Below are 18,748 nucleotides of genomic sequence, written 5' to 3'. Positions count from 1 at the left end.
CCTGCCTCCATAACACTTTTGAGTAATGCCACAAACTCAATATGTTTTACAACTTTTTTCACAATTGTCGACATGGTATATTGTGATCTAGGCAACATCATTCAAGATGTGGCTCAAAGCATAATACGATGGTCCAAAGAATGGAACTTTCACAGGACCACCTGTGAAAACCCCAAGTCTGGATTTGTTTGCTCATGACCGTTGTTACTAAAACATTGTGGGCCCCATACAAATAAAGCCAAGACCGATAGTCTGTTGAACTAGGCCCATGTGTGCCACAATATTCAACCTGTTTGATGCATCCAGCAATAGGAGCTGGTCAGCGAGTACATCAAGTTGCACTAAAAGTAAAACTAAAAAGAAATGATATTCAAAATGTATTAAATAACAGTTATGATAGTCAACAAAAGCCTTCGCTGAAAAATTGACGACTAGAGAATTCTCAGTCCATATGCACAATCCTTAGTCAAACCTTTTTTTTTGGGGGGGATCTCAACCACAAAAAATAAAAACAAAAATAAAAAATGTTCCATGTTAAGAAACCATCTGCACAAACAAGGATGTGCTGAAAAAAAATGTTCAAGTCTTTGATTCTAATCACTCTCTTCTTCAAATTTTGCACTTCCCTTGACACCTTAACAACAAACCAATTCATCAAGGATGGCCAATCTTTGATTTCCAAAGACAACAATTTTGCCTTAGGCTTCTTCAGCCCTGGCAACTCTAGCTACAAGTATCTTGGCATTTGGTATGTCAAAGTGACACCACAAACTGTTGTGTGGGTTGCAAATAGGAACGATCCTATTATTGATTCTTCTGGAGTTCTCTCAATCAACCAACATGGAGATCTTGTTCTCCATGACAGTAATAAACGTCTACTTTGGTCTACAAATGTTTCTGTCCAAGACCAAGTGACAACCTCCTCGGTAGCTCAGCTTCATGATTCAGGAAACTTGGTATTAGTCCAGGACAATAACAAAAAGGTGTTGTGGCAAAGCTTTGACCATCCTACAGATACTTGGCTTCCAAACATGAAGCTTGGTTTGTATCTTGAAACTGGGATTCACATGTTCCTAACATCTTGGAAGTCAAAAGATGACCCTGGAACTGGAAGCTATAGCTTTAAGATTAATCCTAATGGCTCTCCACAAGTTTTTTTGTACAACGGTACAATCCCATGTTGGAGAAGTCCTCCTTGGCCATGGAATAATATGACCGCTGCAACAAGCTCATTAGATCATAAGTCCATTTCTGTTAACAACCAAGATGAAATATCTGTGTACTATTTTGATTTTGACCCTTCCATCATGACAAGAGAATTGTTGGACTACACTGGATTGATTCAGAAACTTATGTGGGATGATGGTGTTCATCAGTGGAAGGAACAATGGTCAACACCTAAATACCGGTGTGACAAGTATGGGCAATGTGGTTCGTATAGTAAATGCAATCCTGATAATGTTAATAAGTTTGAGTGCATGTGTCTGCCAGGGTATGAGCCTAAGTCTCCAAGGGATTGGTATCTCAGAGATGGTTCTGAGGGTTGTGTGAGGAAGAACTCGGGGTTGTCTATGTGTAAAAATGGAGAAGGTTTTGTTAAATTGGAGCGTTTGACCATTCCCGATTCATCACTTGATGCAGCTTGGATAGGCATGAGTATGAGTAGCTCAGAGTGTGAGCAGGCATGCTTGACGAATTGTTCTTGCACAGCTTTTACCACCGTGAATATTGATGGGAAGGGAACCGGATGCTTGGCATGGTATGGTGAATTAATGGACATTTTACAGTTGGCAGATGAAGGGTCGGACCTAAATGTTCGTGTGGATGCGACTGAGTTAGGTAGCATTCTTCACTTGCTTGCATTTTCTTAGAAGTTGCATTCTCTCTTTTTCAATTTCTTATCTTTTTTTTTTACTTTTTTTTTTTTTTCCTTCAGCTGAGTTTGTAAGGAAATCCAAAGGTTCACTTAGCAAGAAGAGGAAGCTGGCTATAGCATTAGTGTCCATTGCTGTGCCAATGTTTCTGGTATCCTTACTAGCCTATATTTGGCTAATGAAGAAGAAGAAAACAAAAGGTAAATAAAGTCACTTGTGCATTGTATTGTTCACATATACATGTGCTCGGCTCAGCTATGACAAAATGTCCCATATATCAGGAATCATTTAGATTAGTCCTCCACATGATGTGAGCTATATTATATAGATCCTGAATTACAAAGTTATATTAAGCAATGTCTCTCAAATATGTTTTGGGACAGTGAAGAGAAAAGTACACAAGCAATCATTAAATTTTGCGAGTACCAAAGTTTCTTTCGAGGGGCATGAGCTCGAGGACAGTAGTACGCATCCAGATTTACCGATTTTCGATCTAAGCTGCATAGTTGCTGCCACTGAAAATTTCTCTCCTACCAACAAACTTGGGCAAGGAGGTTTTGGCTCTGTATTTAAGGTACAATTACAATTCATTGACATTGTTACGCATTTTTATCTGTTTTATATTCCATTACTATAACCTACGACCAAAGTTATTGAAGAAACAGATAGAGCTTTGTTGCTTTAAAATAATATTCCTGAGTAAGCTTAAGTTTGGGTCATGATTGCAGGGCCAGTTATCTAATGGACAACATATAGCTGTAAAAAGGCTGTCCAAGAGTTCTGGACAAGGAATAGGAGAATTCAAAAATGAAGTTATGTTGATTGCAAAACTTCAACACAAGAATCTTGTTAAATTGTTTGGCTGTTGCATTCAAGAGGATGAAACGATGCTTATTTATGAATACATGCCCAACAAAAGTTTAGACTCTATTATTTTTGGTATGTCTTCTTGCTAAAAATCTTTGCCTTCATGTTTTATGTCTTTTATTATATATGTGCAAAAAGGAAAAAAAAAATATATATATATATATATATATATATTTGTAGTTCCTAAATCCACATATTTCAACACTATTACATCATATTTGGTACCCACTTGAGCAAAATCTTATTGTAGATCATACAAGAGCATCATTCCTAAATTGGAAGAAACGCTTTGAAATCATCCTTGGGATTGCTCGGGGAATTTTGTACCTTCACCAAGACTCAAGACTAAAAATAATCCATAGGGATCTTAAAGCCAGCAATGTTCTATTAGATGCTGAGATGAATCCTAAGATTTCTGATTTTGGCATGGCTCGTATATTCAAAGAGGACCAAACTCAAGATAAGACAACCAGAGTTGTCGGAACATAGTAAGTCTAGTACACATGCAAGACTACACACACTCAAACTTGCATGCTTGAACACATATATAGTTATAAAGCATTATGCAAACGTTAACATTACCTTTGATACTGTTTATCTGCAGTGGTTACATGTCACCAGAGTATGTAGTATTTGGACAATTTTCAACAAAATCAGATGTCTTTAGTTTTGGTGTCATATTATTGGAGATTGTGAGTGGCAGGAAGAATTGTGATTCTTATCAGAAGCATCCTTCTCAAAATTTGATAGGGCATGTAAGTAACAAAGAGCCACTATCTTTTACCATTTGCATTCATAGTACATCTCTTTATAAATAATGCTACAAACACACAGGTTTGGGAACTATGGAGAGAAGATAGAGCTTTGGATATAGTTGATTCATCGATAAAGGAGTCATATGTTTCTGATGAAGTTTTGAGATGCATTCAAGTTGGTCTATTATGTGTTGAAGAAAAAGTAGTGGATCGGCCAACTATGTTTGCAGTTAATCTTATGCTGAGTAGTGAAACAACTCTTCCTTCTCCTAAAAAACCTGCCTTCATTTTAGGAAGTCCTTCCAAAAAATTGGACTCAGTCATAGGAGGAGCTTCTTGTTCTATAAATGAAGTGACAATAACTAAATTTGAAGCTAGATAAAGGTAAAGGTTCTAGTTTAAACAATGGCACATCCTTAGTCGAGTTTTCTCTCTTTGTTTTCTAACAGCACATCTTTTACCAATTTTATTACACACCTCTAACTTATGCCATTTGCATGCATAGCACTACCATTTCTTATTGAAAAATGTCCCATTTGTGTTTTGATCTTGTAGATTCAAGTAAGTGGTAAGTAAACTCATAGAGTTAAGGAGACATCTAAACTTTTTTTTGAATTACAAAATAATAATAATTTAGACACTGAAGCATCTAAGGTATTGCAACTTATCTATATATATATATATATATATCAAAAAACTGAAGTGTAGCATTTATTGTTGCTTCGCTCCTATTGAGCCACATCAGCAGTCACATCATCAATCCCACTAACTCTTTTTTTTTTCTTTTTTTCTTTTTTTCTTTTCCTTTCCTTTTGCAAATTAACATTTTCCTAATTATTACTCCATCACATCCAAAAAAAAAAAAAAAACTTCATTTCTTAATTAACGTTTCCTAACTTTTCAACTTTCCATTTATTATTCCATCAACCACACACACACACACACACACACACACACACACACACACACACACATATATATATATATATATATATATATCTAAAAGTTAAAGTATAGCATTTATTATTCTTTTTGCCACATCATTGATCCTACTAACTTTCTTTTTTTCTTTTTCTTTTTCTTTTTCTTTTCCTTCCTTTTGCAAATTAACATTTTTCCAATCATCACTCCACCACATAAAAAAAAAAAAAAAAAAATCATTTCTTTTCCATTTATTATTCCATGAAACCCAATTTGATAATAATCAAATTTCCTTCAACTCTATGACTCTCCCTCTCCCCAATCAAGCAGTTATGAAAGGTGTTCAATTGCTACACTATTAGAATTCAACCAAAAAAAAAAAAAAAACACTCTTTCTTTTCTTCTTCTTTTTCTTTTTTTTTTTTTTTTTTGCTATTCTCAACCATATTCTTTAAGTTTTCCAGATTAATTTTGTTAGTGATGTGTCATCGAAGATCTTAGGTCTAACAACATTGGTTCCCATAAACCAACCTAAAAAATCTCTAAGTCATTGTAAAGAATACATTAAAAGAATCACAACAGGGTCTTACTGCTATAGTTTATGTGGTCATTAATCATTGAAGAGTATTTTTTTCGCTGATCAATACCTCTTATGTGTATTGGTGTGATGTATTCACCATTATAGATAAATAATTCTCTTTGTATATGCGTAGCATAGATTAGTTTTGTTGCGTGTACATATTAGTTGTGACATTAATGTAGATGCATAAATTAGTACAAAATATGCTACTTCTATAAATTTGTAAAGTCCCACTAAAGTGAGTTTTTTTTTTTTTTTCCTCCCCCCATATTCTTTAAGTTTTCCAAATTAATTTTGTTGGTGATGTGTCATCAGAGATCTCAAGTGCCAACAACATTGGTTCCCATAAACCAACCAAAGAAATCTCAAAGCCATGGTGAAGAATACGTTAAAAGAATCACAACAGGGTTTTACTACTATAGTTTATGTGGTCGTCAATCACAGATGAGTTTTTTTTTCTACTGATCAATACTTCTTATGTGTATTTGTGTGATGTATTCTCCATTATGGATAAATAATTCTCTTTGTATATGCGTAGCATAATCAGTTTTGTTGTATGTACATATAGTTGTGGCATGAATGTAGATGCATAACTTAGTACAAGATATGTTACTCTTTTTGGTTTTGAATGGTAACAAATTTAGATAATTATTATGGGATGCCTTTGTTGTTTGCCAAAAATGCAGAATTTGATGTCAATGGGAAAAAAAAAATTAAATCAAATGACATGTTTAAAACTATATAAGGTAGCAATAGACAATTGAAAAAAAGAATAGGGTAAAAGATTATCCAAGTTTGGACAAAACCTCAAAATCCATGAAGACCAATTGGAAGTGAGAAATTCCACGAAAATGTATGCTTGGCTATATGAAGAAATTGAATTTGGATATATAAAATATGAAGAAGACCAATTGAATTGAATTGAGTTTCCTATCACAAGTCCTCTCTCTCCTTCTTATTGTTTTGATTTAATTTTTATTTGAGCTAATACTTAGTTATTTTGAAAGTGAGAATTTGAATTTATATCCAAATACAATCTTGGTTATGTATTTTAATGTGCCTATCAGTTATTTGACTAATATCAAAGGTATTTTTGTGATAAGACTAGTTGAAGGCCCGTGCGTTGCACGGTTTTTGTAGAATATATATAACTAGTCGCTAACCCGTGCGATGCACGGGAAAATTATTAGAAAATAATAAAGCATGCATATATTAAAAGACAATTTAAGTTCATATGTGCTTGCAAGGGATACATACCTAAATAGTTCTTGCGGTAGAAATAAAAGCCTTATCTTTGAGATAAAGAACTGATGTAAACAAACTAACCTTACATAAAACAAATTTAAAAAAAAAAAAAAAAAAAAACATAAAACTGATGTCACGGGAAATTCAGCCACATAGTAGTAATATATAAATCTCTTAAAACCTAAAACTAAACCTAAACCTAAATCTAAACGTAAGGACTAAATATATAAACAAACTAACCTTACAAAAGCTGAACTTTATAAGCTAAAATTTATACCGTGAGTTGTAGATCTTGAATGTTATACCGTGCGTTTAGGGCTTCCTATATCTGGAGAGAGAGAGAGTTTGCAGAAACCAAAGAAAATCTCTCTATAGCTTAAGAAACACAATATACTAAAATCAAAGAGATAAAATTTTCAGATGACAAAATATTATAGATAATTTAAAAGAATTTTGGTTGAATTCTTGAACACCGCAACTCCATAAAATTCATACTAATAATAATATTTTATGATAGCGCAGTTAGAATTTTGGTTTAATTCTTGAACACTGAATTGGAAATTGATTATATGAGTATTCAATGGTGAACAAAGTACTATGTATTAATTAATATATAAACAAAACTAACCTTACAAAAGTTGAACTTTATAAGCTAAAATTTATACCGTGGCTTAAATGCATGCTTTAGGGCTTCAACAATTTATAACCCTACATAAATAGCTCCAACAATTTTTCTTGAATGCTTTAGGGCTTCCTACGTCTGGAGAGAGAGAGTTTGCAGAAACCGTGGCTTTATATTTCTTAACTTGAGAGAGGGGTAAGGTTGCTAGGGTTTTGTAGATCTTGAATGCTTTAGGGTTTCCTACGTCTGGAGAAAGAGAGAGTTTGCAGAAACCGTGACTTTATATTTCTTAACTTGAGAGAGGGGTAAGGTTGTTAGGGTTTTGAGGAGTTATAATTTTTATTTATTTTTTATTTTTTAAATATTGTGCTTTTTTAAATATTGTGCTGACGTGGAAAATTGTGGTGCCAGCAAAGGCTTCGGTTTTATATATATATATATAGATTATTATAACCAAATAAATAATTATTATAACGAAATGAATAAATTGCATTAGTATAACAACCATCAAATATAAAATGATATCACCTTAATACAAAATTATCTTCTAACATACCAATTGTGCTATTATAATATCATTTGTAGTTATACGTATCAAACTATTCGCATATGAATATTATATCTAATGAATCTACAATATAAGTGATTTGCAGTATTGTTAACAATAATATTAATGATTAAAATCTTTAGACAAAGTAACATAAAATTGATCACTTTTTATAGATAGAACTATTCAAGGAATAAAACCTTTGTTCTAATTAAAAAAAATTGCAAAGTTCTACATCTAAATTACAAACCTTTCTTAGGATGCTTGAAATCTTTCTTGACAAACCTGAAAAAATAAAATAAAAAATAAAAAATAAACAGATTTTTAAAAAACTAAAGTACCATATAGATTGCAAAATTGTATGTAAATTTAATAGTCTATGATTGGAATTTACTACGACACCTTACATATATATTGGACAACAAAATAATTATATTGGATCAAACCATTAACATATGAATTAGATCAAACATAAAGAAATTACCCCCTCAAAAAAAGAAAAATATAAGGAAATTAGCTTAAACAAAAGGCAACAAATACATAAAACGTATTTAATTGATTATAACAAAAAATTAGAGTAAAAAAATACATACCTACATGATTGTAGGTAGAAAAATGGAAGCCTAAATAAAAAAAATTGTACAATAAATTGGAGAATGAAAAACTACACCAACTGTGTATATATATACATACTCCACCTAGAAAAGGAGTCCAAGTAAAAATCAAATACTCTAAACTCCTTGAAGTTACCTAATCAAGAAGTTTAGGTTAATTACATATTAGTTTTTTTTTTTTTTAAATACTTTATCCCAAAAAAAATAGTTAATGTTATTAGCTATTGTTATTAGATTTTTTTTTTTAATTTTTTGTTTACGTTAAAGTTAATACCCAAAAAAAAAAAAAAAAAAAAAAAAAAAAAAAAAAAAACAACAACAACAACAACATACGGGAAGTAGTATGTTTTTTTTTTTTTTTTTTTTTTTTTTTTTAAATTTTAGAAATACACTTACTTTATGATAACAATGAATTAGAGTCCTTATTTTTTGAATTTGAGATATGAATGAATTAGAGTCCTGATTAATCTAATATTAATCCTCAGTTTTTTTTTTTTTTTTTTCTTTGAGATACACTTACTTTATGATAACAATGAATTAGAGATAAAAATAAATTAGAGTCCTAATTATCTAATATTAATTTACCTACAATCTTACATGAAGTAGTTTTTATTTTACGCTTACTATATAATATTTTTTTTATTAATCTAATATTAATATATACAATATAAAATAAAAAAGTTGTGAGCGATAGCCCCAATTGAAACGTTCAAAAGCATCCAGTGAAATAGATGGTAGGAGTATTTTAAAAAATAAAAAAAATCTAATATGTAATTAACCTGCAAGAACTAATAGTTTTTTTAAAGAAAGTTTTTTAATATCTTTTTTTTCCTTTTACGTTTTTTATAGAAAGTTTTAATAATTACATATTAGTTTTTTTTTTTTTTTCAATTTGATGAAAGAAAAAAAAATTACCTGTAAGATTGTAGGTAGGGTAGAGAGGAGAAATGAAGAATATAGCAAATAATTGTAAAATATGTAGTAGAAATAATGAAACACCAAAAAACTGTGTGTATATATAGTGAGAATTTTAGGTTGTGAAGAAAAAGATATGAACAAAAAGAAGTAGTTTAGGTAAAACTCAAAAAAAAAAAAAAAAATTTACTTAATTGTTAGGAAAAAGATGACATAAGATGCAAATTTATCCACCAAAAAAAAAAAAAAGGAAAAAAAATGCAAGTTCTATCTTTTTTTTTTTTTTTTTTCCTTTTATGTTTTTTAAAGAAACATATGCAAATTTGTATAAATGATTTCAATATACAACGGAAGCTCTTTTTCCAATTGTGGGAGTTTCAATTTCTAAGTGGATGTATTAGACCTCTTTTATGCAAATTTATATATATGATTTCAATATACAACGGAAGCTCTTTTTCCAATTATGGGAGTTTCAATTTCGAAGTGGATGTATTAGACCTCTTTTTTCTTTTTCTTTTTTTTTTCTTTTTTGGTAGTATATGTTGTTGCAATTTAAGATGCATTAGACCTCTTTTTTGTAGTATAAGTTGTTGCAATTTAAGATGCATTAGACTTCTTTTTTTTAGTGTAGTTTTATCTCTCTTTTTTATTTAAATTCTATCCTTAGATAATTCTATTCTATTGATTTTAGGCTTTGTTGATAACATTTTAGATAGACACAACTGTTATAGTTGTAAATTAAATACTACTTTCTTTCATTTCTTGATTTGTCATATTTATCCAAAAAAATATGTATATATCTATTCTTAAAATTTAGAAATTTACTAAAATTTCTGCAATTTGGTGAAGCCACGTGGCGTAACCACGGCGTCTAAGCCCAACTTTTATTAAATTCTATCCTTAGATAATTCTATTCTATTGATTTTAGGCTTTGTTGATAACATTTTAGATAGACACAACTGTTATAGTTGTAAATTAAATACTACTTTCTTTCATTTCTTGATTTGTCATATTTATCCAAAAAAATATGTATATATCTATTCTTAAAATTTAGAAATTTACTAAAATTTCTGCAATTTGGTGAAGCCACGTGGCGTAACCACGGCGTCTAAGCCCAACTTTTATTATATATAATATGATTTGATTATCATGATAATATCTTCTAAGAGAATGGGAATTTTGAATAAAAAATTTGAAACTTAAAAAGTTTAGCTGTAAATAAAAAAAATTAGGAAAACATAATGCACTATAACATAAATTAGAGGAATATGAACTGCCTTAAAATTGATAAATATCAATCAAATACACCCAAAAATAATAGAATGGTATTTTTTTTTTTTTTTTGAGATAGAAAGATGAAAAATAATTTTAGAAATTGTTTAATTTTTTAGAAATGCTATGTCTATAACGTTTTCACAACAAGTTATAATTGATAAGTTGTTATCAATTATAATTTAAATCTATCACTTAAATTACTTTTTTGCCCACCAATAACAACCTGCTACGTATGATTTGTTGTGGAAGAGTTGTAAAATTATTGTTGACATGACATTTCTCTAAATTTTTAGGGAGAGCAAATTATTTTCAACAAATTTAGGAAAACAAATTATACTTATATCAAAATTACAAAGTAATTATCTATTCCCACACTTCGCGTGGGTCTGCGACTAGTTATTTTAATGCTTGACTCAATTAGGTAACACTTATCCACATTGATCGTTTTTATAAATTGGTGTTTCTATGATATCCTGGATTCAAAAACACACACTAAAATGAGGCAAAACTGGACCATTAAGTTGCAAACTAGCTTGGGAAACTATTAGTCATGCCAATTGACTTTAATTAATTCAAAAAAATGCCCCAAGTTCTGAGTACATAAAAACATCCCAATTCTTAGTGTCTTTGCTGCCTAATATCTTCTTCTTTTCTTTTCATTTTTTCTTTTTTTATCCTTTTTTTTTTCCAGGTCTCCTTCAAACCAAGCATAATGTCTTTTCCTGCAACTCAAAAGTTGAAAAAATTAAAATCATATTACCTTCGTGGGGTCATTCAAAGAAAAAAAGTTGGCTCCAAACATGTTTGTAGCTATTTATTTCAACTCATTACATGATGAATTATAAGACTATCAATGTGTATTATTTAAACAAGTCATATAATTCATTAGAAAAGTCATGTAATTAAAACAATATATAAATAGTCTCTTTAATCACTACATTATAGGTTAGACCAAAAGTAATTCTAAACATATTTGAATTTGAAATTTTGAAATCAAACTTTTTCTGTCATTCAAATATATGTTGCAGTACATATATGAATTGGAAGTACATGGAATATAAATCCTAACTTCATGCATTAAACTTACAGCAACCTAAAGCAAATGATTTTATCAATCCATTCACCAATTAGGCCCATCAATGTTATACTACAAGACAACCATTGAACCATTTGGTTCATATGGTACTTATGTAGGGGGCGGAGCTAGAAATTTTCCTTTGTGTGTGTGTGTGTGGGGGGGGGGGGGGGGGGGGGGGGGGAGAGGTGGCCAAGACTAAATGATCATATTGATTCACAAGATATATATATGTGTGTGTGTGTGTGTGTGACCCACTCATTACTAGACAAATTTGTTAGTTTTGGCATGTGTATGAGATTTTTCAAATAAGATTAATGGTGCCCTATATTGGACTATGAAGATTTATGCATCTTATCTAGTATTAGATGTGTTTGTCATACCAAAGCATACTTAAGTATGGTTGTTTTAGTATGTTTTTATGAAATAATAAATATAAATGATGAATTAGATTGTCAATTGGATTAACAAATAAGAGGAAGAAAAAAAAATTATCAACCATAATATAAATAAATAGAAATAGAAATTGAAGTTAGATAAAAATGAATAGAATTTGATGTAAAATAGAAATGAAAAAGGTGAAGAAGAAATGGAGTAGAGAGATTAAGGAACACTTTCACTATGAGTGATGAGGTAGGTGGAAAATACAACTTGAAAAGGTGAAGTAATAACCTTCTATAAAGGAAGCTATAGCCCCATAGTAAAAATTATAAAAGCTGGGCTTGTGGGATGACATGTTGGGGCAGAAGAGATGGAAAAAAACTACCAAAAGGTCAACATAGTTGAATAAATTTTGAATGAAAGAAGGAGACTTGGGGGGCCAATCAGTTTCATTTGAAGGGGCCAAATCTAAAAAAAATTCTTTAGGGCCTTTTTTTTTTTTTTTTTCCAGCTATAAAAAAAAAAAAATATATATATATATATATATATTTATATATATATGCCTCTCCTCAACGAGATGCTATCTCTTGTTAGAGTTGTTACAGATATATCATATATGTGGATTGAGATACAAATATATCATATATAGTGTTCGTTTGGCATAATTAATTTTGCGAACTTATTTTATTATTCAGTTTATTTTTAGTACTATTCATGGGTCCCATTATACTATTTCAGCTAACTTTTACCTTTATTTACAATACTTTCAATAAAAAAATTTTCAGTTTTAACAAAATAAGTGGATCCCAAACAGACTCATAGTAATCTAAGGTATTGCACCTAATCCAATTGCTCTCATTCATCTCACAAAATATTTTTACTTCTTCAGATTTTAACTTTTACTTTTTTATTTCTTCTAACTTTTTTTATTCAATATTGAGATTAAAAGTTGCTTTTTTCAACTCTCAATCTCTATCATTGAGAGCAATTAAACATGGTACTCAATCCCATATATGTAACAGTCATTCACAATAGGAGGCTCCCATGATCTATGGGACCCATTTGTTGGAAGAGAGCTCCTTGTATGTATCTAAAAAGGTAAATCATTATTCATTCTCAATAAGGAGAGTGCATATGCAACATCTTGAGGGCGTGATACCCTAATAGTCCGTTTGGATTGAGGGTGAGGGAGGGGGAGTAGAGTAGATTTAACACAAAATTAACTTCTTTTAGTTAACTCTACTCTACTCCCCTCCACTCCCCCTGTTAGTGTGGCTTGAATTTGCCTCAAGCCCATAAAGCCCAATCCGGCCATAAATTGACCTAATACAAGTTGTATTAGGAATCCCACTCAGCCGACTTTACATAAAGTAATATATATATGTACTTTAATTATATGTGGCTAGAAAGAAGAGAATTGATTTAAGAAAAATTCCAATTAACCTAGTGAGCAAGCCGCATGAGAGAAAATAGAGAAAAGAGAGGCAGCCAGCTTCTATTCTTATTTTTTCTATGAGAGAGTGCTAGGGTGTAATTGGGATTTGGGTTTCTTGAGAGTGTTCCTGTGCACTATTGTATTTTCCCTGATAATAGTGAAATCCCTGCAACTCCGTGGACGTAGGCAAATTGCCGAACCACGTAAATATTGTCTTGTACGTATGATTGTTTTCTTTGGCGTGTGTTTTCTCTATTTGTTTTGTTTCTCACAGGTTAGGAATTTTTGGTTAAATTCCCTACACCCCCTCCTTCTCCCCTCCATCCAAACAGGCCATAAAACCTTAGGCCAAAAAATATAAAAGAAAAAAAGTTTACTAGATGACTAATGTCCCGGTGTATCACCAATAGCTTCTATATCAGTCCTTAGCAAGGCCCGACTGAATTAGCTAAGGCTAGCCCAAGATCAATCATCATTTTAACAATACATTATTAACTCAAGGCAGGATGGGTAGCCCTGCCTCGATAACACTTTGAGTATTGGTACAAACTCAATATGTTTTACAATTTTTTTTTTACATGTTCTATTGTGATATGTGCAACATCATTAAAGATGCGGCTCGAAGCAGAATATGATGGCCAAAGAATGGAATTTTCACAGGACCACCAGTGAAACCCCAAGTCTGGATTTGTTTGCTCATGACCGTTGCTACAAAAACATTGTGGTCAAATAAAGCCAAGACCGATAGTCTGTTGAACTAGGCTCTTGTGTGCCACGATATTCAACCTGTTCGATGCATCCAGCTATAGGAGCTGATCAGCGAGTACATCAAGTTGCACTAAAAGTAAAACTACAAAGAAATGATATTCAAAATGTATTAAATAATAGTTATGATAGTCATCAAAAGCCTTCGCCGAAAAATTGACGACTAGAGAATTCTCAGTCGACACGCATCCTTTGTCAAACCTTTTTTTTTGGGGGGGTCTCAACCACAAAAAAGTAAAATTAAAAAATGTTCCCTTGACACGCACAATCCTTAGTTAAGAAACCATTTGCACAAACAAGGATGTGCTGAAAAAAAAATGTTCAAGTCTTTAATTCTAATCATTCTCTTCTTCAAATTTTGCACTTCCCTTGACACCTTAACAACAAATCAATCCATCAAGGATGGCCAATCTTTGATTTCCAAACACAACAATTTTGCCTTAGGCTTCTTCAGCCCTGGCAACTCTAGCTACAAGTATCTTGGCATTTGGTATGTCAAAGTGACACCACAAACTGTTGTGTGGGTTGCAAATAGGAACGATCCTATTATTAATTCTTCTGGAGTTCTCTCAATCAACCAACAAGGAGATCTTGTCCTCCATGACAAGAATAACCGTCTACTTTGGTCTACAAACGTTTCTGTCCAAGACCAAGTGACAACCTCCTCGGTAGCTCAGCTTCATGATTCAGGAAACTTGGTATTAGTCCAGGACAATAACAAAAAGGTGTGGCAAAGCTTTGATTATCCCACAGATACTCAGCTTCCAAACTTGAAGCTCGGTTTGAATCTGAAAACTGGGATTAACATGTTCCTAACATCTTGGAAGTCAAAAGATGACCCTGGAACCGGAAACTATAGCTATAAGATGAATCCTAATGGCTCTCCACAAGTGTTTTTGTACAATGGTTCAACCCCATATTGGAGAACTCCTCCTTGGCCATGGAATCATGTGTCCAATGCAAGAAGCTCATCAGGTGAAAAGTCATTTTTTGTTAACAACGAAGATGAAATATCTTCCACCTACTTTGATGATGACCCTTCCATCATGACAAGAGTAGTGTTGGACAACACTGGATTGCTTCAGAAACTTATATGGGATGATAGTGCTCATCAGTGGAAGGAACAATGGTCAACACCTAAATACCGGTGTGACAAGTACGGGCAATGTGGTTCGTATAGTAAATGCAATCCTGATAATATTAATATGTTTGAGTGCGTGTGTCTGCCAGGGTATGAGCCTAAGTCTCCAAGGGATTGGTATCTTAGAGATGGTTCTGAGGGTTGTGTAAGGAAGAACTCAGGGTTGTCTATGTGTAAAAATGGAGAAGGGTTTGTTAAATTGGAGCGTTTGAACATTCCTGATTCATCATTTGATGCAGCTTGGATAAGCATGAGTATGAGTAGCTCAGAGTGTGAGCAGGCATGCTTGAAGAATTGTTCTTGCACAGCTTTTACCACCATGAATATTGATGGGAAGGGAACCGGTTGCTTGGCGTGGTATGGTGAATTAATGGACATTTTACAGTTAACTGATGTAGGGTTGGAACTAAATGTTCGTGTGGATGCGACTGAGTTAGGTAGCATTCTTCACTTGCTTGCATTTTCTTAAAAGTTTCATTCTCTCTTTTTCAATTTCTGAATCATGTTTTCTTCATACTTTCTTTCTTTTCTTTTTTTTTTTTACCTTTTTTTTTTTTTTCCTTCAGCTAAGTATATAAGGAAATCCAAAGGTTCTCTTAGCAAGAAGAGGAAGCTGGCTATAGCATTAGTGTCTATTGCTGTGCCGATGTTTCTGGTATCCTCACTAGCCTATATTTGGCTATTGAAAAAGAAAAAAACAAAAGGTAAATAAAATCACTTGTGCATTGAATTGTTCACATATATATGTGTTCGGCTCAGCGATGACAAAATGTCCCATATATCAGGTGTCATTTAGATTAGTCCTCCACCTGATGTGAGCTATATTATATAGATGCTCAATTACAAAGTCGTATTAAGCAATTTCTCTCAATTATGTTTAGGGACAGTGAAGAGAACAGTGCGCAATCAACCATTAAATTTTGCGAGTGCTGAAGGCTTTTTTGAGGGGAATGAGCTCAAGGACAGTGGTACACATCCAGATTTACTGATTTTCGATCTAAGCTGCATAGTTGCTGCCACAGAAAATTTGTCTACTACCAACAAACTTGGGCAAGGTGGTTTTGGCTCTGTATTTAAGGTATAATTACAATTCATAGACATTGTAGATATCTTGCGCATTTTTATCTGTTTTATGTTCCATTACTGTAAAGTAGGACCAAAGTTTTTTTTTTTTTTTTTTTTTATAATCTGCAATGATATTGAAATGCAAGAAACAGAACAAACGGGGTAATCTTTTTAACAAACAGACTCGATGACCTCAGGAAGATTACCATTATTAAAATACAAAAAAGGACTAGGAAGTAAAGCAAACTTGGCAGTAGCATGAGCTACTGCATTACAACTTCTCCTGACCCAAACAAAATTGCAACAAGAAAAGGAACAAGCAAGATTACAGATATCGTTGATGATGGTATTAATAGTCCAGTCAGGGGGAGCTCGGGGGATGATAGAGGGTCAAAACAGGCCCTGGCATCTCCTTCAAAACAGACGAGGTTCCACTGCTCTTTGATTGGAAGCTCCACTGCCCAGAGAATGGTGGAAGCTTCAGCTTGGATAGGCGAACAAACTTTGACATGTTTGGACCAGACTTTAACAACATCACCTCTATGATCTCGAGCTACAGCTGCCAAAGTTGTTGTGGAGGAGTTCAGCTCTGCATCAGAATTAATTTTGATCCAATTCAGGGGGGGAGGGGAGCAGGTTGGGACAGGCAGAGCAGAGTGTGGAGAGGATGTTCTGTAAGGGTGTCTGAAAATCAATCTCTCCTCCATTAAATAGAACATGATTTCTTAACCACCAAATCTCATCTAAAGTGACTGCCATGTTCATAGATACAAACCAGAGCTCATTTGAAGGGCAGGTAGATTTAGGGGGGTCCAAGATAAGCTTGATGATGTCTTTGGGGTCGTTGAGATTGACTTCATCAGCTCTAAAACCCCAGCAAGCAGAGTTTCAAATCGCTCTTGCCACAGGACAGAGGAAAAAGATATGAGCACTCGATTCAATATCATTCTTACAGAGCGCACAGCAGGGATCAATGTTGTCCATTCTCTATTATAGAAGCAGATAGAGTTTTGTTGCTTTAAAATAATAGTCATGAGTAAGCTTAAGTTTGGGTCATGATTTCAGGGCCAATTATCAAATGGACAACAAATAGCTGTAAAAAGGCTTTCCAAGAGTTCTGGACAAGGAATAGAAGAATTCAAAAATGAAGTTATGTTGATTGCGAAACTTCAACACAGGAATCTTGTTAAACTGTTAGGTTGTTGCATTCAGGAGGAAGAAAAGATGCTTATTTATGAATACATGCCCAACAAAAGTTTAGACTCTTTTATTTTTGGTATGTATTCTTTCTAAAAATCTATGGTCTTCATATTTTATGTGCCTTTATTACATATGTGCAAAAAAGAATATGTTTGAAGTACCTAGAACCACATATTTCAACATCACATTTTGAGTATACTTGAGCAAAATTTTATTGCAGATCATACAAGAAGTTCATTCTTAGATTGGAGTAAACGCTTTGAAATCATCATTGGGATTGCTCGGGGGATTTTGTATCTTCATCAAGATTCAAGATTGAAGATTATCCATAGGGATCTTAAAGCCAGCAATGTCCTACTAGATGCTGAGATGAATCCCAAGATTTCAGATTTTGGCATGGCCCGTATATTCAAAGAAGGCCAAACTCAAGACAAGACAACCAGAGTTGTCGGGACATAGTAAGTATAAAACATTCATAAATGTAGACACACACACTAGACTTGCACGCCTGCGCACATACAAAGAAACTAAAGCATTATGAAAACTTTAAGATTACCTTGGATAATGTTTACCTGCAGTGGTTATATGTCACCAGAGTATGCAGTATTTGGAAAGATTTCAATAAAATCAGATGTCTTTAGTTTTGGTGTCATCTTATTGGAGATAGTAAATGGCAAGAAGAATAGTGATTCTTATCAAGAGCATCCTTCCCTAACATTAATAGGGCATGTAAGTAACAGAAAACAACAATCTTTTACCATTTGCATTTACAGTATAGCTTTTTATAGATAATGCGACCAACCACACAGGTCTGGGAACTATGGAGAGAAGATAGAGCTTTGGATGTAGTTGATTCATCAATAAAGGAGTCATGTGTTTCCGATGAAGTTTTGAGATGCATTCAAGTTGGGCTGTTATGTGTACAAGAAGAAGTAGCGGATCGACCAACTATGTTGGCAGTTCATCTCATGCTGAGTAGTGAAAGAGCTCTCCCTTTTCCTAAACAACCTGCTTTCATTTTCAGAAGACCTTCAGAAAAATTGGATTCAGTCACAGGAGGAGCTTCTTGTTCTATAAATGAAGTGACAATAACTATGTTTGAAGCTAGATAAAGGTAATGATTCCAGTTTAAACAATGAGACATCCTTAGTAGATTTTTCTCTATTTTTTTTAACAGCACACTATTGCCTATTACACCCCTCTGAGGTATGCCATTTGCATATATAATATGTTGTACTAGGATTTTGTATTGAAAAAACGAGCCATTTTTGTTTAGATCTCATATGTTCAAGTATGTGGTAAGCAAACTCAGAGAGTTAGGAGCCATTGAAACATAATTAAGTTGAACAAAACTAATCAAAAGGGTTATACTTGGGATCCCTGTGGCTGTGATAATTTACACTAAGTGCTTCCTTGACTCTTCTCTTGTCTTTTATTGTATACTTCAAATTTAAAGTTTAAACTGGTACTT

The 18,748-nt window shown here is 32.8% G+C and overlaps 1 pseudogene; it reads left to right on the top strand.

Moving 5' to 3' along the window:
• The first annotated feature begins 487 nt into the window (after positions 1 to 487).
• LOC126724883 (uncharacterized) lies at positions 488 to 18,694 on the top strand (annotated as a pseudogene).
• The last annotated feature ends 54 nt before the right edge of the window (positions 18,695 to 18,748 follow it).

This window comes from Quercus robur, chromosome 5, assembly GCF_932294415.1.
Source record: "Quercus robur chromosome 5, dhQueRobu3.1, whole genome shotgun sequence".
Taxonomy (NCBI): Eukaryota; Viridiplantae; Streptophyta; class Magnoliopsida; order Fagales; family Fagaceae; genus Quercus; species Quercus robur.
The sequence above is the reverse complement of the archived record's forward strand: the minus strand, read 5'-3'. Positions and strand labels throughout refer to the sequence as shown.